Source organism: Lactuca serriola, chromosome 4 (assembly GCF_051521515.1).
Source record: "Lactuca serriola cultivar US96UC23 chromosome 4, Lser_US96UC23_V15, whole genome shotgun sequence".
NCBI classification, from domain to species: Eukaryota; Viridiplantae; Streptophyta; class Magnoliopsida; order Asterales; family Asteraceae; genus Lactuca; species Lactuca serriola.
This window is the reverse complement of record NC_136411.1, coordinates 369,049,285-369,072,057: the sequence shown is the minus strand read 5'-3', so window position 1 is coordinate 369,072,057 and position 22,773 is coordinate 369,049,285.

The following is a 22,773-nucleotide window of genomic DNA, read 5'->3' as shown; positions in this document are numbered from 1 at the left end:
ATTTTATAAATTAGAGATAATTTGGTCTTTGGTCATTTAGAAAACAAATAGTTTTGTTTTTAGATAACGTATCTGTTTGTTTCGAATTTTTATACTTGCTCTTATGAACCGTCTAACATCATGAATATGATTATTGTTTAAATTTGTACCTTGATTAGTAGTTTTATAAGAATTTTTAAGATTTTGCTCAGAGTTATTTATAGATTCTTGGATTTGCTGTATTTTTAAAAGAATATTTCTATTAGGAATGCAATTCATCAAGATTTTGTTAGACATAATTAAATGATTTAAGCATGAATTTGATTATTAAAAACGAGTACTATTTTAACAAAAATTTCAAATCTTGTAGAATTAATAATTAGAATAACTCGAAATGAAATTATCATAGAAAAATAAAAACAACACAACGATAAAATATTTTAGATAATACCTTCTTGAATTAGGCTTGAATTACAATCAGTACATACTTCTGGAGAAAGAATTATTTGAAAATCTAAAGACTTTGAACATCTACTAGTAGAAAGAGAGACTCTTGGAGATTTTTTAGACATGAGATGAACATTTTTTAGAGAATGAATTTTTTCTTGTATCTTCAACTAAAGGATAGTCTCTATTTATAATCATCTTGGAGTCTTCAAAGTCTTGAAATCATGTAGTGATATTTTTCACCGTAAGAACCCATAGCCAATCAATAGAAATAATTACTTGTAAGTGGTTGTCCTTGAAAGTGGTTGTCATTCATCTTTTGAAACAATTGTCGTTTGTAATCAATGACCATCTTCTTTTGATAAAGTAAGCCATTATAGAGCATCTTCTAAAGTTTTTTGTCTTCATATCATCATTGATTATAGATTTGATAATAATTTTGATAAAAATTGTTTATACATAAATACATGAATACCATCATAGTATACATGCATACGTATTTGAAAAACAAAATTTTGATAATAGAGAAAACGAAATATTTAAAGTATTACATCAAATTTATGGATAATGATTTCTTATTCTTCATAAGGGTCATCAAAAGGGTCTTGAGCGTCTTCAAATAAATCATTCTTTATAGATTTTGGAGAATCGTCAGAAACTGATGGAGTTTGGCGAATTTCTTGAAGTAATTTTTGAAGTTCTTCAGGGGAAGAGGTAGCAGCATCTTTAATTCTTGCAATTAAATCCACATCACTTTTGGGAAGACTGTTGATAAAAGTGGCTTCAACTTCTGGTTTTTGAATATATATTTCTTGATAATGTTTAATTACTGCTTGTTCACTGGCTTGAGAAATCTTCATTTTATCCCACCATTTTGAGCGAAATTGACGATTAAGCCAAGGAGGAGAGGAATCCTTTGCTTCTTGATAATGAAAAGTCCAAGACATTATCCATGGAACTTTAAATATCATGGTGAATTGTAACATGTATTCAAATTCTGGAATTTGTTGAATAAACAATTCTTTAAATTTGAGATATCCAGCGTAAATTTCTTTTGGCAAACAATTTGGAAGAATACCCATATATTTGTACCAATTGATAAACCATCTTGGGTATTCACAATTGAAGTTCAAATCAAAGAAGATAAACCATGAATGTGAAAAATTCCGAATAAAGAATGCCTTAGTTCAGGCGTCTTGATAATCATAGTAAGAAAATCTGGGATAAGCAGGATAACTTATAAGAGGTTTTTCAGAGTGAAGGTTTGGAACCCAACTTTCTGGAGAAATGATTTTGATAATATGAGCTTTGCTAAAATCAATGTTTCCCTCTTTAGAATTAGAACGATGAACAAAATTGACTGAACCAGATTCTTGCAGAATAGCTTGATAATATTCTCGGGTTTTATACGAATCAACATAAAAGGTTTTCCCTTGTCCAAAGAGATGATTTGTGAGAACATGAAAACCTTGGTGTAACTTATGGATTTGAAAATCTTCAAGAATTTGAACTCTTAGGAAATTTGGATTAAGAACATAAGGAGTTTTTGTAGAAGGGTTAGGAGTAACAGATTTTTGAGTTTGAGGAGTTATAGGTTTTGCAAAAGGGCTTATTGTGTTGGTTGAAGTAACTTTTGGAGTAACAAGCTTTGACTGAAGGATATTAGAATAAAGTTGTGAATTCTTAGAAGTAGGAGTTAAAGGAGAAAAACGATTTTGATTTTGAAATGGAACTAGCTTTTGAGAGACTGGAACAAGATTTTGAGAGATTGGCTTCTTGTCATCATGTTTGGAAGAGGACGACGAACTCATTTTCCCTGCAAAAATTCTCGAGAAAGAAAGTCAGGAAGCGAATTATTTTCTCCTTTTATAAATTCTATTTCGAAATCAAAGTTACCTAAGAGGGCTTGCCAATGAGCAAAAATTTGCTTGGAAATAATATTTTTTACATCTTTTTCCAAAATAGTTTTTGCAGATTGACAATCTATTTTTAATAAAAAACTTTTCATAAATAAATCATCTTCAAATTTCTTAATACATAAAACAATGCTTAAAATTTCTTTTTTGACAATTGAATAGTTTTTCTGTGTATCATTCCATGCACCAGAATAATATCGAACCAATTGCTCTTCAGTTGAGCTAACAATTTTTTGTTTTAAAATTCCTCCGAATCCAATATCACTAGCATCGGTTTCAACTATGATTTTGGCATCGGGATGAGGTAAATTTAAACATGGCAAAGTAGGGACCTTTTGTTTTATATATTTAATTATATCTGTATGTTTTTGAGTCCATGGTTCAGGATTGTCTTTTAATCGATTATAAAGTGGTTTACATATGATCCCTAAATCTTTGAAAAAATCATGGATATAATTTAAGCATCCTAAAAATCTTTGAAGTTGCTTTTTATCTTTAATTTCATCAGGAAATTTAGTAGAAAATTGCAAGCTCCTTATAATAGGTCTAATAGTGTTTTTGACAATATCATGTCCTAAAAAACGAATCTCATTTTTAAATAAATGCATTTTTGCTGCAGAGACAGCTAAACCATTTTGATAAATCAAGTCATGAAATTGATTTAAATGTTTAAAATGTTGATCAATTGATTTTGAAAAAATTAGGACATCGTCAATATAAGCAATAGAAAAACTACTTATAGGAGTTATGATATCATTCATAATATTTTGGAATTCAGAAGGAGCATTTTTTAATCCAAAAGGCATTACATTCCATTCAAAATACCCAAAGGGAACATTAAAACCAGTTTTGTATTTATCTTCTTCATGAAGTTGTATTTGCCAAAATCCTGATTTCATATCAAACTTTGAAAATATTTTTGAATCATAAAGCTTTTTTAGCAAATTTCGTTTATTAGGAATAGGATAACGAATCCATTCTAAAACTTTGTTTAAAGGTTTATAATTGATAACTAATCTTGGTGATCCTCTTTCTAATTCTGCGGCATTCATGACATAAAATGCTGAACAAGACCATGGTGATTTAGAAGGTCTTATGAGTTTTTTATTTATTAAATCCTGAATTTCATTTTTACAATGACTTTCTAATTCATTATTCATGTGAATGGCTCTAGATTTTGAAGGAATATCCTTTTCATTAAAAATTTTTATATATGGTAGTTTTACAATATGTTGCTTTCTATTCCAAAAGGCATTAGGAATATTAGAACAAACATTTTTTTCAAATTTTAATTTTAAACCTGTTATTTTATTTTGAATATTATTATCATTTAATTGATTAGTTATTCGAACATTATTTATTTCGTTAATAAGATATTTGGCTTGTTGCGTTTTATAATTAAGGACATTAATCGTTGAATATAGAGGAGGTTCACAAAACTTAAAGGAGAAGAGAGATCTTTTACTAAAATTAGGTGAGTTTTATAACAATAATCTTGGTCATTACAAATATGAACATCAGAAACTTTATAATTTACAATTAATTTTGTACCTCCGGCACCAGTAAGTCTAGATGTAGTTTTTTCATAAAATTGTGTAGGAAAAATTCCTTCTTGAATACAATTCATATCAGCACCACTATCAATTAAAGCAGTTAAGTTGATTTTAAAATTATCCTTGACTAAAGTGATTTGAGTGTTCCATTTTTGAGAAACTTGATTATTTATAAGTTTACCAATAGTTACATTTTCAATTTTATTTTCTTCTTCGTTATTAATTTCTATATTTTTGTTTTTAAAAGTAGAAGGTTTTCCCTTTTCTAAAATAAAATTTTTATTTTTTATTTCTTTTATTTCTTGTTTTACTATTTTTAATTCTTCTTGAAGTTCTTGCATAGAAATTGGTTTTGCTTCAGTAAATCTTTCGTATATATTTTTTAAATTAAAATTTTCATTATTAGCAGGAGTTATGTTATTAGTTTTATTAAGCATCTGTTTTATTAATAATTCTTGGATATTTTTATCTTTTATAGAATCAAGAGAGTTTAAAAGATCTTTATCATCTTGTGAAAGAACATTAATGGAGCTACTAGTAATTACATTGATTAAATTGTTACAGTGACATTTACCAATACACTCGCAAATATCAGAATCTTCAGAACTTGAAGTAGTATTTTCGAGAATATTTAAATCATTTGTTTGAAAGTCAGAAATACTATCATCGGAATCTGAATCAGTATTTAAAATAAGTTTTCTTATTTGTTCTTTCAAGTCTTCAGAGACATTTAACTCATTTATTTTTGTCTTAGCATAACAATTATTAGCTGTATGACCATTACGCCCACATTTATGACAAATAATAATATCTTTTGATTTTCTTTTAGATTTTTTATAATTTAGTCTATAAGGTTTTTTAGATTTTAAAGCGTAATCTTTGCCCTTTTTATAATTTTCTGGAAGATTATATTTCTTTTTCTTGAAATATTTTGAAGATCTTTTCTTAAATACTTTAGATTTTGAAGTAGACGGACCATTCAAGGGCTGATAACCATATTGTTGGCAAAAATTTCCCAATTCATTTTTACTATTAATTCTATCTTTTTTGAGTTTTTCTTTAAACCTAAGATCAGCACAAACTGCTAATCCCTCTTTATTAATATAGTTTATTAAATCTCCATAAGTTAAATTTTGATAAGGGATGGTATTATTAAAATTTTCTCTTAATTTTTGTCTAACTCTTTCCGCAAAGAATTTTGGAAGGCCAGCAATAAAACGTTCTTTCCAATAGGACTCTTTACAATCAGGTCTTGAAAAAACTTTAACAAGATAATTATCTTTATACCATCTAAAATCAGTAAGTTTTCTACAATGTAAATTCATTAAAATTTCTGAAGTTTTTTCTTGAAAAGTAGTAGGATCTCCTACAAAGTTTTTGATAATAGCAAAAATTAAAGTGTTAACCATATCATCTTCAAACGTTTGTATTTGTTGATTATTTTCTTGTTTTATAATAGTTTTCTTAGCAGATAAAATATAATTTTTTTCTTCTTGTGAAATATAGAAATCCCACCAGCCTTTAAGACTGCCAGTAAAACCAGAAGTAATAATATTAACAATTTGGAGTTGAGTATTATTATGAGCTTTATAAGCATTAGCAGCCATAGTCATTTCTTGAACAATATTCATAATTTGATGTTCAGAATGGCCATCAATATTCCATTCATAAACAGAATTACCATAATATTGAGAACGATCAAATTGAAAAGTTCGTTCTTCAAGTTGAACATCTGGAAGAGAGGGTCTATTCCAATAATTTCTTATGGTTGGTTTTGGGTTTTTTCCGAAAGTGCTTTGCTTTGATTGATGAATTTTATTAAGTTTTGAAAAGTCATTAGTGAGTTGATTAATGTCATCATTTGTATCAAATTGTTGAGCAAGAGTTTCAAAATTTGTTTCACTATTAATATCACTATTTTCAGATTCTTCATTCGTAAGAGTATTAATATTATTAGTGTTTGAGATATGAAGTTTTGAAAGTCTTTTTTCTAATTCGTTAATTAAATCTGTATTTCCTAGATTAAAATTACCATCGATTTGGCAAGGAACAAAACTTAAATTACTAGTGCTTGCCATATCATGCTTGTTAACGTTTTTATCTTTGAAAATTTTTTCTTCAATTTTAACTAAATGCTCGGTAATACTAGATAAGGTTTCATTTGCATAATTATTTTGGTAAATAATTTTTTGAAGACCCTTTTCAGTAGTTAATTGGTTTGGGGCTTGAACTAAAGGAGTTGCAATAAACATATCGTTAATAATAATTTCTCCTTTTGGTGGAAAATTAGCAATAATTTCTTTATTAGAAATAATATCTTTATATTTTTTCTCAAAAATAGGAGTGATAGAATCATTTTTAAATGGGTAATTTATTTTATGTTTAGGGGCATAAATTAATTCAAACCATTGAAAAAAAGGAGAATGAATTTTATTTGATAAAACATAATCTTCCCAAAGGCCTAAATGGAGAAATCTTAAGTAGTATGAAAAATTTTCTTCATGCCAAACTCTTTTTTTATGGTTATAATCTTTATAATATTCAATATCTTTTAAGTAATCAAAATCAACTTGATATTCTAAATTCGAGAAATTCATTTTAACAGGTTGTTTTTGTTAGGATTGAGGAAATATGCTTTATCGATTCTAAATTATGACTTCTTGATTTTTCATATTTTTTTATGCTTATCTTTAGCCTAGAAATTTTTTCTATTTGTTTATTATATTTATTAGTATATGGAGGTATTTTGAATAAATTATAATTTTCATGAGTTATAGTTTGTTCTAAATGTTGAATGGTTTTGCATATATTAGAATTTATCTTCCAATGTCTTTTTAACATATTAGCCCAAAGCTTATTATTTTGTGAACAATTAATTTGTATTTTAGAACTCATAATTGTTGTTTAAAATTTTGAAGTTCATCAATAAAATCTGATTTAGTAGGACTAGGAAGACTATTTTCACTATTTTGATCATCTTGATATAATGGTTTGGGAATAGAATTAGTATAGTCAACAGTTTTTAGTTTTAAAGATCTCGACTTTAATAATGAAGATTTTGAAGAGCCTGTTTCTGCGATAAAAGAAGTTGATAATCTGGATGATGAAATATTTAAGGAAGAAAAATTTATATCTACAGAACCATCATTATATTCAATAATATTTGAGATTTGTTTTGAAGAGTCTAACGGTTTTGGATCAATAACATTTTGTAAGTTCCAATTACATGATTGAGTTATATCAGACCATTTTAATCTTTTCGGTGTATGAACTTTGGTAAGGTTAGTATTTGCTTCAAAAATAATTGTTTCATTTCTAGGACTTGATAAACGTGTCTTTGGTTCAAGTGTAGTTGTCATAGTTTTGTAACAAACACGATAAATTATTGCTAAAGGCTTTGTATCATCTTTAAATTCTAAATTTTTTGTTTCTATAGTTAAAACCAAAGTATCTAAAATATTTTTATCAAATAATCCTACAGAGAAATTTGGATAACAATTGAAATAAATAGGTCCGTTAGCAATATTCGTTTCAGCCATAGCTAAAATAGAATTTTGAAAATCTTTATGTCTCTTGTTTCTTAGAATAAGGAGAACAGGGGCATCTATTCCAATTCTAAATAGAGGCTTGATAGCAATTTGGACCAAACCAACATGTAAAAAATTATATTTCGTTCTATGCTCTAAAATAGATCGTGATGATAACAAATGTAAATTTTGTTGGTTTTGACCAATAGACAAAGTTTGTTCTGTCATTTTAATAGAATAACCTTGAAAATAATCAAAAGTTCCTATTCTATATATTGTATTAATATTAGTTTTAGGTATTGTCCAATTATTCAAACTTTGTTCTATGTTATTAACGGTTTCTTCAATAGAATTTATTTGATTATCATCATTATCTTGTTCATTGTTGATATTTTTACCAAGAATATATTTTTTAGATAGTATGCCTGAAAATTTACTCATATTTAATTAATTTTGTTTTAAAATTCTATAAGAAAACTTACTTGTTTTAATAATGGTGAGCAGAGGGGAATCGTCCCGACGATGATTGTGGTCCGGCACCGCGACTTACGTCCTTATCTGCGCGCTTTACGCTAATCCAACCAATCACTGGTCTTGTCTCTGAATCATGCTTATTAAAACTTATAAATTTCTTATAGGATACTAAACCAAAATTAAATAAATTTGAAGTAAATATATCATCCATAACCACCCCAAAAACTTTTCTTGGCTCTGATACCATTTTATTATAAATTAGAGATAATTTGGGATACCATTTTATAAATTAGAGATAAATCATTTTATTATAAATTAGAGATAATTTTTATCCATTAAGATGGTCCAAAACACGAAGATCTAGACTTTAAGTCTTAAATGGACCAAGTATATATATATATATATATATATATATATATATATATATATATATATATATATATATATATATATATTAAAAGAGAATGTTAGTGGATGTTGATAATTTGCACATTTTATTTTAAGAAATATATATATATATATATATATATATATATATATATATATATATATATATATATATATATATATATATATATTAAAAGAGAATGTTGGTGGATGTTGATAATTTGCACATTTTACTTTAAGAAATGATATTTTTCACCCTCTAACTTTTAAAATTTCATTTTTTGACCATCTAGATTTTTATCATTTCTTAAAGTAAAATGTGCAAATTATCAACATCCACCAACATTCTCTTTTAATATATATATATATATATATATATATATATATATATATATATATATATATATATATATATATATATATATATATATATATATATATATATATATTACCCATTTACCCACGCCAAGCGACGAGTACGAGTAGATTCTTTCATAAATTAGTTTCTAGAGACAATTAATTTTTTGTGAAAAGCGACAAGCGGCTAATAGTTTATTTGTGGCTGCTGGAAAAATATGTGGGGTGATATTATTAATTATAAAAAAATACCGACTGAACTTGATATTTCTGGAATCGGGACCATTTTTGAATATTTTTTCTTTTGTATCTTTTTTTTGGACATAAACCCTTTGGTGATATTCATTGTATATTTCTTCTTTTATCAACCCAAAAAAAACAACAATTTGTTCAACAAATGAACATGTTTATCAGTAATGCTGCAAGTAAAAAAACATTATCATAAATTGTGCATCTCAATTTACTCAATCTAAGCCATTTTGTTTAGCCACACATACATACCAGTAACACTTCTATGAAATTATTATTTCTCACATTTAACCCAAAATGGATAAATCCAATAAATAGAAACATCCATTTAATCATTTTTTATCAATCAAATTAATTACATTTACAGTCGACAAACGGAAAATAGATTACGATTTTTATATATTCCAACTTCTTTGATGTTTTAAACTTTCAAAAATTATGCTACCAATTCTCTCAAGTTAATAGTTACTTTGTACATAATTTTTTTTTGTCAAAAAAGAGTGAATATTAAGGAGGGCATATTTGTCTATTCTAATTTTATAATTTCGATGCATTTGATATTCAAATGTAATTAAAAATAATGAACACATCACTTTTTAATTTGATATAACATATAATTCACGCTTCTTGGTTTTTTTATTTTTAAAGACAACACTTGAACCGCTAAGTAGACATGTATTTTTGTAAGATGGACCATTTGATGATAATACCATTTACATTTATAAACATCAAATAAATTCAATGTCTAACACAATTCAAAACCTTTGTTTTATAAAGCATTTCACAACCCACTCAAAAAACCTCTGAATTTCTTGTAGTAAATGACTTATTTCAAAACATTTCATACTAAATCTCACATTTCTGTCAAGAAAAATGATAACAGTACAATCACAATCATGTCAAGAAAATCTCATTTCTGTCCTGTTTTAAAAAAAAACAAAGTTGTAGATCCATCAACTGATTTGTAAAAATTTACAAAACACACTGAATTTTTACCCTTGTATCTATAACAACAAAAAAAATAATAAAAATGCCAAATTTGCTCCCGGAGTGAATAAAACTCCCAACCTGGTGTTAAACTAAGAAAATGACATGCAAACACACACACACACACATTCCATTTGTAGCAAAGAAAAGTAGGTCAAGAATACAAGCTTTTTCTCTTTTGAAAAAAAAAGTAGGTCAATAAGACATTTTTTTTAAATGGAAAAAAATCAATTTTTCACTATTTCTGTAAAAATAAAAAACAAAAGTCAAAGTGCAATGCTATTAACATGCAAAAACAGAATTAACACAACCATTTCTCTTACAATATCCTACAGAAATGAGCATTTAGGCATGTACTTGTGTGTCAGTTCGTGAATATATCACAAATTGGACCTGACTATAATATCCATGAAGAAATATTACAATAATAATAAAAAATGGTAACAAATTTAATCAAAATAACATGTTGACGGTACAGATGCACACATCATGCAATTAAGAAGAAAGTGAAGGTATTTCTATGATTTTGGGGTAAACTTTAGGTTGGAAAATTTGAAAAATTCAATATCTTTCTTAAAGAGAACCAACGGATACATAAAGTACTTTGTCATGTCTTACATTGAGGCCATGATTAAGCTAAATGTAGAAAATAGTAATATGCTCTATGTCTTATATATACGCATAAAGCCACAAGCATACATACACACAACACCCTCACACATGTTACCCAAAAACCAAACAAAATTACCATAATTTAAGAAGTTTCACCAAAAAAAAAAAAATATTCAGAATCGAGTCCTAGAGTTTTTTCACCTAAAACAATACATACATACATCAGTGAATATCAATAAAGTGTAGCCCACCACAGATAATACTATTAAATATTAAAAAAAATTATAAATAAAAAAGTACAACTATAGTATACTCTAATCCTAATAAACAAATTGGAAAAATGAAATGGAAAAAATTGAATTCATACCAAATGGAACATTATGTTGACTAAAAGAAGCTTGAAACATTGCATTCATCTCCTTCTCTTATTCTTTCACTTAGTCAATTTTCTATTCATCAAAAAAAAAACATCAGAACTAAAACCCAAAATGATTCAGTTTATAAAATATCCATTTTCATCTTCATTCCATTCTCTTGTTTTGTTTTATAATTTGCAAATATTGTTGTTGCTTAACCATCACTTATTTCCGTTGAAACTATGAAAAAAACAAAAAGCAGCTACCAGACCAAACTCTGATTGGGGGTGAAGATGGAAGGAAGTTGATATAGACAAAGGACCATGTTTTTCATTGAAACCTACACTACCACAGAATAAAATGTAAGAAATCCATTGAAAGCTTACCTGATTTCATGGATTACGTATACTATGAGGTTCATATTTCTAAAAAAAGAACCATTCTTGACCTGCTTATGAACCATCCTGCCAGCAGAACTTCTAAGAGTTAAACAGACCTGCTAAATGAATTCGAGAGGCTAAGTGAATTTGCAGCTTGTAAATAGGTTTCAGATTAAGAAGCATTTATATAGGCACATGGCGTGCAACATAGTAACACACAGACATTTGAGAAAATTCCCTGTAAATTTCAAATATTATTTTTGTGATAAACTTCATTTGTTTATTAATCAAATTGGCCAATCGAAGGTTACCAGTGATTGTAATATTAACAATTTTTACAAATAAATTGACCAAATAAGTTTAACAAATAAAATAATCTAACATATTAATAAGCAACTGACAATTAAGAGCCTTACTGGAAAAAGAAAAGAATGAACAAAATATTAAAAAAAAAAAAAAACTTGGCCCTGTTTTTGGTCATCCAAATTTGGTGGGAGTGTGGTTAGGTTAAACAGATATGAGAAGGGAAAAGTATACAGTTAACCAAATCAAGAACAAATAGTGTGTGTGCGCAATTGGGGAGATTTAGAGGCAGAGAGTAACGAACACAAAACAAAAATCATACCCGAAATTGGGCCATAGAGGAACGCAAAACAAAATCTTATAAATCTATAAAATAACAAAGGATTAACATGTTTTGTAGCCATGGCTGATTATCATAAACAGAAAGATGAAATAATTTTTATAGATCGGTCCAGATCTTCTTAAGTAAGGTCGAGAGAGAGAGAGAGAGAGAGAGAGAGAGAGAGAGAGAGAGAGAGAGAGAACAAAAATGAACCTCTGTGATGCCGATGAAAAGGGAAGAAGCAGAATCGTTAGATACGGGAAGGGTGTTGTGCTAGTGTTTCGATGTTGGGGTTTGGTGATGTTATGGCAGAAACGTTTGAAGTAGTTGTGACCGGTAGATCAACATCGGTAGGATCTGGAGAAGAAAGCTCTGACGATGGCAGTGGTGGGATGGCTTTCGAATGCATCTCAATGGGTTTTTGAGGACGATTAGAGAACAATGTATTTGTTCCGGTACCACCGTGTAGTTTACATCCATTGATCGTGGATCCTAAAAAATAAAACTGTATGTGACTGGAAACCATCGATGAATTTAAGAAGACGGGGCCGAGATAACTGGGATTCAAGTTTGAATATAATTATAACTCCTTCAATGTTGGTAAGAATCGGTATTGAATGATACTATAATTCTTATCTTGACTTTTTTACTTATTGACCAAAAGTATGATTAGTTAATGCATAAAATGATTGTATGTATTGCAATTTCATTTGTACCTCTTAAAATTCAACTTTTGACCAAAAAGTATGATTTTTTTTAAAATTTAAATCTTCTATATTGGGTAAGATAAGGATGTAGGTTTGAATTTTTCAATATTAATTTTACATTTATACTTAATGCATTGTATTTTGTAATTTGTTGATAAATGTTTGTATATTCAGCTTAAAGGTTTGGACGTCTTAAATCTATTTTTAGAAATAGTAAGGTTTGTATAATAAGATAGTATATATATATATATATATATATATATATATATATATATATATATATATATATATATAATAAGTTTATAATTAAATGAAAAAATTGATTTGTCATTAAATTAAATTTATATTTATGTTATTAGATTATTTATTAATCTTTATATTTATAAATCTTATAAAAAATTTCCCGGGAGGAGGCTCCCGGAAAGACGCTCCGACGTTCAAGTTAGAAGGTATTTTAGGATTTTCGTGGATATAGCTGGAGAAGATCACTTACCTTGTGAGTTCTAAAGTGTACCCTTTTATACCTAGCGATCATGCCATATCCGTACGAGACAGGATCGCTTTAAGGAGACAGGGTCAGAGGCGTTGATTAGAGGGTCGTGCGCCTTTATCCGTTAGAGCACCCTTATTGGCTCTGACGGTAATGGTCTGATCCTGCCTTTTGCCTCCTGACCGTATCTTTTTTCTTGACGCTGGGAGCGTCCCTGGCGGGCACGAGCTTTTTTTCGGGACGTTGAGAGTGCCTCTGGTGGGCGCAAGCCTTTTGCTGGCACGCCCTACTCTTAGGGGCGTCGGCAGTCGCTGAGCCCGCTAAGCTTGGTTCGGCTGGCATGCCAGGTTTCTTGGCCAGGCGCGATTTTGTTGTGCTAGCATAGGCACGTCATCAAGTCCCCCAGTCCAGTAGTCGTAGCGTTGCAGCGCTAGTTGCGGCGTTCTGGAGTTGATTGCTTTACACGTGTCAATTTCTTACTTGCCCATCGCTCCAGTTTTAATGCCGACGTGACCGCTCATGATGGTTGGTGGTTACGTCATTGTGTCAGATATTTTGAATGTCCCGCCCTTTCCGTTTCATTATAAAAATGCTTATAGGGTTTTCTTTGAACCCATCATCTTCTTATCGTCCTCTTCCTTCTTTACACTGTTTCCTTTCTTAACCTTTTTATGGAAAATCTTCTCGGTATTCTTCCTTCTGCAGCTGAGTATCAACAGCTTGAAACCGCCTATGGCCTTTCCTCCTTGGAGGGTGTAGAATTTCCCCTCCCCCCAGGAAAACTGGGATCTATCAAAAACCCTAGATGTTGGTGTTCATCTTCCATTGACAGATTTCCAGGAAGAGGTCCTTCATAGGGACGGTTGTAGCCTGCAGATGTTGACTCCCAACGCTGTTAACAAAGTGGTGGCGTTTGAGATGATCTGTCGCGCTAACAGTTATCTCCCCTACTACTTTGTGTTTAAGTACATCTTCAAGTTCTGTCTTACCGACGACAAGTACACATTATTTGTCCGACGGGGAGGGCATGCTTTGGTTCCTGACGGACGAACGCCCAAAAATTGGCAGGACAAATGGTTATGGGTGAACCAGGGCCTGGTTGGTAGCGGACGATATCGTGCAAATGCTTTTGCTGACACCATTCCTAAACTTTTTCCCCACAATCAGAGAGTTACTGATTTCTTGAAGGATGTCCAAGTGTCTCCTGAAGACTACTCTAAAGCCCTACTATCTGGCGTAGGGATGAGTCCTTCCTGGAGGCGCCGCGGCAAGATGGCGATTTTCTTCTGCGTCGTTGACGATGAGTGCCTACTTCTTCCTTTTTTCCTTTTCCTCTTGCTTTCTTCTCTTTTTTTATATACTTATTTGAGGCTAAGATTTTATGTTCTTATGCTTTCAGGTGTCGAATCTACTCTGTCTATGGATGAAGTCCTTCGAAAACGCTATCGAGGGAAGTTGGAGCATCGGGAGGTAGACCTGGTCGAAAGCCTCCCTCCGCCTCGCCGGATAGACTAGCTTGCCTTGACCACCGCTTCGTCTACTTCTCCAATGACTTGGGGTGGCTTGTCGTATGTGGCGAACCCTCTGAGTGCCCTCCCTATCTCATCCATCATGTCATTAGGTGGTGTTCACCCTTCTTCCGCGGAGAGCAACGAAGACAGCAAGTTAGATTCATAGCACTTTTCACGTCTCCCAGTTACGGAAGTGTCTGGTGGACGATTCAGAAGTGGTGTCTTTAGAGGATATTCAGGTTGATGACAGCCTGAACTACATCGAGCGGCCAGTGGCGATCCTCGACACGAATTCGAAGGATCTGAGGAACAAGAGAGTGGAGCTGGTAAAGGTGCAGTGGCAGTACCGTAAGGGCTCGGAATGGACCTGGGAACCGGAGGACGAGATGAAGGAGCATTACCCCGAGCTTTTTTAGGACCGAGCAACAGACTTCGTGTAACACCCAAAATCAGAAAGACCAAGAAAGGAAAGAAAACCCCAAGTCAAGGGGGTCAACTCGTCGAGTCCAAAGAGGAACTCGACGAGTCCGAGCGGGATCCGGGTCGAGGAGTAAGTGACCGACTCGGCGAGTCGGAGTATGGACTCGGCAAGTCCGGTCTGAAGAGGGAAACCCTAAATCCGGGACTTTTTGCACTATTTAAGCACCTCATTCTCTTCCTTAGGGTTCCTTTACAGCTCCCCTCATCCAGAACATCAAACCCTAGCCGCCATATCCGTTGTTGAGCAAAGATTTAGCCTTGGAGTTGTGATTTGAAGCTTGGAAGATAAGGAAGTTCATAGTGGTGCAAGAGGAAGCCTTGGATCCAGAGTTTGTCACAACTAGGAAATTCGATGCCTTGTAAACATTGAACAATGATAACAAATGTGAACCAATAATGTGAAAGCATGTAGGATGCTTATTTAATAACAACAAAACTTCAATCAAACACTTCATACAAACGTTCAAATAGTCATCAAAGAATTGGAAAACCCTAGAAATCCTTGTTTAAATCCATTTTGGACTAGGATTTCCTTATTGGGCCCAATGGACCAATAAGCTTCCAATTGGACTATCTTGGGCTTAGAACTCTTGAATGGGCTCTAATTGGACCCACTTCCATTTGTTTTAATATTTTGGTCCATATTGGGCCTAGAATGAAATAAAATACCTTAATGGACCTCATTGGGCCATAACTAACTTAATTAGCCCTATAAGGCCTTAAAAATCATTTCTTGATTTACTTTGGGCCAAAAGCTATCAAATTGAACCATAATGTGGGCTTAAGCGCACAAGGCCCAATCTTTTTCTTCCCTCTCCTTTTCTCGGCCCAACTACTTAAATGGAGGAGAGTTGACTTTTGCATGCCACCTCATTTTTACATATAGGTCTTCCATGCATTCATCCCATGTTTTCATGCAACTATCCCATCAAAGATCTCTTCTCTTCCTCTCTCTCTCTTTTGCTCTCGGCCGAACCTAAACAAACCCGCACACACACTTCACTCAAAATTCTCTCAAGAAACTCTCTCCATTTCTCTCCAAATTTTCGAGATCTAAGAGGCTCTCAAAGAGATTCTTCTACAAAAACCATCATCCAAGGTAAGTTGATGTTTGATCCATGCTTTAACTCACTTCTTTTCATCAAAAACTATCTCTTAATCCATTCAAATTCATGATCTTGCATCTTAGAGCACACTAAGTTCGAGATCCATCCAAGAAACTTGCTAGGACCGAGAATAGCACCAAACTTCTCCCAGTCTTCTTCAAACCGAAACCACAACTCAAGGTGAGCTTCATACCCCTCTTTTTTCGGTTTTTATGAGTTTTATGGGGGAGAATACTACAAAATGTGTAGATCTATGTGTATGTGTATGCTATGTGTGATTTTATGCATGTATGTGTGTGATTTCATGTGTTTTTGTGATGAATATGTTACCAAAAAGGGGGTAAATCCGAGATCTATGACATGAGAAAGGGAACAAACATAATCTAAGCTATTTTACACTAAACAAGTCAAGAATAATAGCTTATAAGGTTATGATGAACATATTCTAACATAAAACCCATTTTTGGGCTTAAATTGGCAAAAATACAAAACTTGGGGTTCAAATTGACAAGTCACAGTTTCTTGAAGGTCAAAAGGGCCAAAAAAGTTCCTATGACCATTTTCTGGATATTAGAATTGTCAAGGGACTTAAAATGTAAATTTTTAGCTTAATGGGCTAATTATGGGCTTTTCGGCCCAATAAGCCTCAAAATGGGAAAAATGATAAATTTAAGGGGCTGAAATGTAACTTTCTGAAAAACATGGGGTAATTAGCATGAAAAAATTATTTTAAGAGTCAAAAAATGCTTTTCACTATCAAAAAGGACCGAAAATGTAAACTTTTTAGATTTTGGGGCAAAACTGTAAAAGTTGTGAAAAATGGGGTTCTAACCAAGAAACACCATTCTGGAAGGGTTGAAGCTGTCAAAAAAATAAATTTTGGGTTAAAATTGTAATTTCATCAAATAAATGATACAAAAATGTCAAGAGAATGTTTTAAGGACAAAAAATGAAATTCTTTTATATAAAAGGACCAAAAGCGTTATTTTTATAAAAGAAAGGTGATGAAAAGGTCAAGTTCTACTTTTAAACAAATTAATTCATTAAAACAAAATACGTGACTCACGACTACCGTCAAGACGGAAACACGAACACACATACAATAACAAATATCGTTATAAAACCAATTGATTCGGTCTCGAATCAATAACAAAACAAAATCGTTAAACCAAAGCATTTCAATAAACACGCGATAACTATGATGAGCTAACTTACAAACTTTGGGCTTAAGTGTTTCAAATCATGCTTGTTGGGCCTTGCTAGCCCATTAACATGATCTTTGGGCCCAAAGGAAATATGCTTATGTGTTATTGGGCCTCCTATGACCCGATTTCATGTAAAAGGACTTTCAATAGCTCTAATGTGCTATTGGGCCCTAGTGGCCTATTAGTACTGCTAGTGAGGTCGAGAAGTTAAATGCGAGTTGGGTCAACGTGTCTTTCGCATTCCCGATAGCCTTAAATAACTCACGGAAATAACGAGACTTCGTACTCCCCTTTCTCCTCGGTTGTTGGGCTTATGAGAAATCAAGTAAACAGATTCAGGGCGTTAATCAAGAGGAATCATGGTGGTTGGATTAACTGAGTAGTAATGGGCGACACCTTTAAGGATCGTTCGTAATCTGTAGTTATAAACTAGTCATCTTTATGCGTGATTATAATAACTCACAAACCCTAATTAATCCAACGCCACCCGAGAAATTAAAATCATTCGTCGTAACGGTATAACAATAGAGAAATCACAATATTTTATGTATTGGGAAAACATCGGGTTTTCCTGGGAAGTTCAACATTTTCACTTGCATGATTTATACAAAAGTTCAACAATTATACATGTTTTGAAAAATCAACAAGCATATATTTACGGATCTTCACACCCATTTTTTTTTATATAAACAATGATCTTTTCAGAAAATATCGGATTTTCTGGGTTTTACAACTACAACAAATCATTTTTTTTACAACATTGCTTATGAACTCACCAACATTTCATATGTTGACGTTTTTCAAAATAACTTGTATTCTCAGGTAACAGGTAAACCGAAGAATAAGTACCAAGTAATGTCATGGTGTTTTGCTTAGATTATCTATCAGACAGTTTATGTTATGAAATTGTAATGTTTAAAACAATGTACTGGATGTAAACAATATCAGTTGTAATATTTCAATGCATGGTGATGATTTATGTTATGATTTATGTATATTCATTGTGATGGTATTCAATTTAAGTCACAAGAGCCCTCAGACGTTTCCGCCGTCTGGTTCGGGGGTGTGATAGAGTTGTTGTGACTTTTCAGAGCATTTGAAGGTAAGAAGTCATTACCTTCACTCCTTTGCTCATAGTTCCTTTTTGGCATGAGATTTGGGGTTTTTATGCCATGTGCTAGAGCCAATTGGAGTTAGAGGTCCAGATCTGAAGTTGTTACTTCAGATCCAAGTGTATTCTGGCCTAGAGAGTCATAAAGTATCAGTCTTGGGGGTGTAGGTGAAGCATGGTTGTCTTAAACCCGAGTATGGAGTGTTTTGGGCCTAGATCTCCTTAGTTACACGTAAAGTTTGCAACTTTACGTGAGGAATTGGCCTTGGAAGAGTGGATCTACAGTTTGGAGTCCCTGCATGACTCAAAAAGCTTCTGATTGTATGAAGGACTGAATAGACTCGGCGAGTCCTTCGAGTGCACTCAGCGAGTAGTATGAAGATTAGAAGAAACTCGACGAGTTGGATGAACAACTCGGCGAGTTTGTTGAAGTTTGCCTTGGACTCGGTGAGTCTGTTCTTGGACTCGGCGAGTCAAGTCGCGAAACCCCAAACCCTTCGAGTTAAGACTCGAATCAGTGAGTTGGACAGGACAAGACTCGGAAATCGGTGGACTCGGCGAGTCATGGGCTGAATCGGCGAGTCATGGGCTGAATCGGCGAGTCGAGTCGCGAATGGAAGGACTCTGAGCATATGAACTCGGCGAGTCAGTAGGCAGACTCGGCGAGTAGGGTTGACCTGGAAGGTTGACTTTGACCAGGAGTTGACTTAGTTGAATTTCGGAGGACAGTTAGACTAAGTGTTGTATTGATATTGATAGCTCGGGGAGCTAGTGGAGCCATAGTTCAGAAGAGTTTTCGGGCAGCAGCAGAGGGGTTTCAGCAAGTGTAGGTGAGTTTCCCTTTGTGTGAATGGGTCTACGGCTACAATGCCGACCCATGTAGTTATGAGTAGGAAGACCCAGGGGTTAGCCCTAGGCACAATATGCTAGTATGATATTCAGGACGAGGTCCAGTGAAGCGGGCGGGTGCTCAAGGAATGGTTTGCATGATAGTTATACTTGTTCTTTGTGTGATACATGTATGTGCCCGGTAGGAAGGTGAGTGTGGGCGAGGTCCCGTATCTCACCAGCAGCAGAGTATGGACGGTGTTCCATGTCTCACTAGCAGCAGAGTAGGGGCGAGGCCCAAGTTAGGAAAGAGTGAGTGTGGGCCGGGCCCGTATCTCACTATCAGTAGGAGTGTGGACGGGGTTCTATGACTCATCAGTTGCAGGACATGGGCGAGGCCCAAGATAGGCGATGCCTTTAGAACAGGATTCGGTAGTATATGTTTAGCGTATGTGTTGCGATATGTTTATGTGTTAGTATATGTTGGCGGGCGAGGCCTAAGTAAAGCAGATCTGTATCCGAGCGGGGCTTGAAGCTAGGTGGGGCCATTGTAGCGGGCGAGGCCCGAGGTAGGGGCGAGGCCCAGAATAGCGGGCGTGGCCCAGTATGTGCAGTATGTGGTTATGCATAGTATGTGGTAGGTTAGGGAACTCACTAAGCTTCGTGCTTACGGTTTTCAGTTTTGGTTTCAGGTACTTCCGGTAGCGGAGGGAAGAGCTCGGGGTGATCGCATGGCACAAACCATAGATTAGACAGCCTGGGATGTTGTACTCTGATAATGAACATATGTTTTGGAAATTAATACCCTGATTATGTTATAGATTGACAATTGTGTTTTAAGTAATGTTTTATAAAAGAAATTTTTAGTCTTGAATTTTGGGACGTTACAAGTGGGTATCAGAGCCTTGGTTTGAGGGATTCGGACATGCTCTCGGGTGTGTCTGAACTCAAACCGAGGAATTGGTATAGAAGTTTTCAAAATGAAAAGACAGTTTTGTAAAAAGAGAGTTTTGAGAAAGAAAACAGTTTTAGAAAAGCAAAAAGAATTCTGAAAGAAAAGAATTTTGAAAAGAGAAAAATGGGTGTGGTGCATGCAATCAGTCGAGCTCAAGTAAGTACTCCAAAATACCCATACAAGTTTATGTTATGATAATTAGTTAATAGAACAGCATGGTAGATTAGGACTAAGGATCTAGGGAGGATGCCTTATGTGCCTGTTATATGTGCTTTTGAGTTGCATGATAGTACTGGCTAGATAGTAGTAGGGTGGCATGTTTAGGTTATGCCTGAGTTTATGAGCTTGTGTTGCATGTTAGTACAGATCCTTGATATGAGAATATGATTGCTTGAGTATGTTATGGTTAGATTTTCCCTTGTCTGAATGTTGCTTGCTTTGAGCATTGTGGGACTCTGAGTGATGGGAGTTAGTCATTAGGTGGATGCGTCACGTCACATGTGATTAGGGTTGAATAATCTCAGAGTGATGGATTTGGCCCTATTGCGCAACTCTTGTTTGAGTCCAACCGTTGTAGGGATGAGTCTTTTACTTGAAGTCTTATTTGAGCCTTGTCACATGTGATGGTATCCAGGTGATGGCTAATTGGCATCACAAGGAGGCCTTCAGCGGCTGAGGACTGGTTTGGTTTGAGTCAGAGGTTTCCCTAGGGTAAGCCTAGGATGAGGTAGTGCTGGGAGCAGTAGTAGTAGAAAAGGGACCTGGTGGAGTCGAATTAGTTCCCGAGGAAAGTACAGATAGATGTGGAAGGTAGTATGGGCCCGTACTACTGAAAGCAGAGGATCCGTACTCGATTTTGGAAAGGCTGAGATGAGACTAGGGAACTTGTAGTGTGAACGTGTATGATCCCTCAGTAGTGATGTGTATTTTGATAGTTGTGTGTTATGTTTGTCAGCATGGTGACATTGCGAGAGAGGCCAGTGGGCGGACCAGGCGCCGGAGAGGGATTAGGCTCGAGTTCGGGAGCCGAGCAGATCGAGGAGCGGATGAGGGAGTTGATATCAGCTGAGGTTACGCGCAACATTCTAGACCAGACCCCTGTGATCTTTGGCACAGTCAAGGAGGGTATACTGGAGATCTTGGATGAGAGGTTGGGAGCCTTCTGTACCGAAATGATGGCTTTGATGGGAGCTCATACTTTGACATTACGAGAGTTCAAGGCTTGCGGGGCACCAGATTATCATGGGGCTAGGGACCCCATAGCTAGCAGCAGATGGTCGGCTGATGTTGCCAACGCTTTCCGTACGAGCCGGTGTTCCGAGGGGGACAAGGTCAGACTCGCCACCTGTCTACTGAAGGACAGAGCGAGGGATTGGTGGGAAGAGATTGGCCATGCTTTGGGGGATGATGTCGTGTTGGACGCGATGTCATGGAGTGATTTTTCAGCCAGGTTCAGGGCTGAGTTTTCACCGATTATTGAGGTGCAACAGTTGGCACGGGAGTTTCAGGATTTGACACAGACCACTGAGACTGTGGCGGAGATCACTGCCAAGTTCAGGGAGAGGGCTCTTCTTGTACCTCAGTATGTCGCGGATGAGGAGATGAAGAAGGCCCGATATCACGAGATGTTGAGGGCTGACATCAGGGAGTTCGTGAGCAGGTCCGACTGTAAGACGCTGGAAGATATGATTTCTCGGGCTAGAGAGAGGGAAATTGATTTGGAGCATATCCGGAAAAGGAAGCTGGATGAGGTTCAGGTAGCCACAGGTTCGGGCAAAAGGCCTAAGGGATCGGATTCGAGATCGAGGGATTATCAGGACCGCAGCCGGTGCAGGAAGTGTGGCAGGGCGCACGGGGGCACGTGCAGGAGTGGTAGCGGTGGTGAGTCTGGCTGCTTCAAGTGCGGTCGGACTGGTCATTTTAGCAGGGATTGTATTGTTACCACCACACAGGGATCAGACTTGATATGTTTTCACTGCACTCAGCGGGGCCACAAGAAGGCCCAGTGCCCCAGTTTGCTTCCAGCAGGACAGTGATGACACCCGCCCCTGCAACTTTGAGGATCACAGATGGTCGTTAGGGCCGTGCAGAGGTGCCTGCGGTAGGAGGTAGGGCTTTTCAGATGACTACCTTGGAGGCGCGAGTAGCATCAGACGTTGCAGGTATGCGACTTCCTTTTTTTTGTTTTATTTATGCATGATTATATTGTGATGGTTCTGCATCATTATCGGCATGAGTATTTTAATTTTATGCGGCTTGCTTGTGATTGAGTTATACGCCATCTGCATACCTTAGATATTTGAATGGTAGTTAGGGGATGTGCTCTATTGGGGCAGGTTACTTACATTGCATAACTGTAGCATGCCTGGGAGGGACTTGCTATGTCTCGCTAGTTCGGAGTTGTATAGTTCTAGAGATGGACTGGTTAGATCCCTAGCTATGGTAAGCTTGGGTTCCTCAGCAGATTGATTATGGAATGGTAGTAAGGATTGGGATTTCTTTTCGAGGATTGAGTAGCGAGGTGTAAGCGG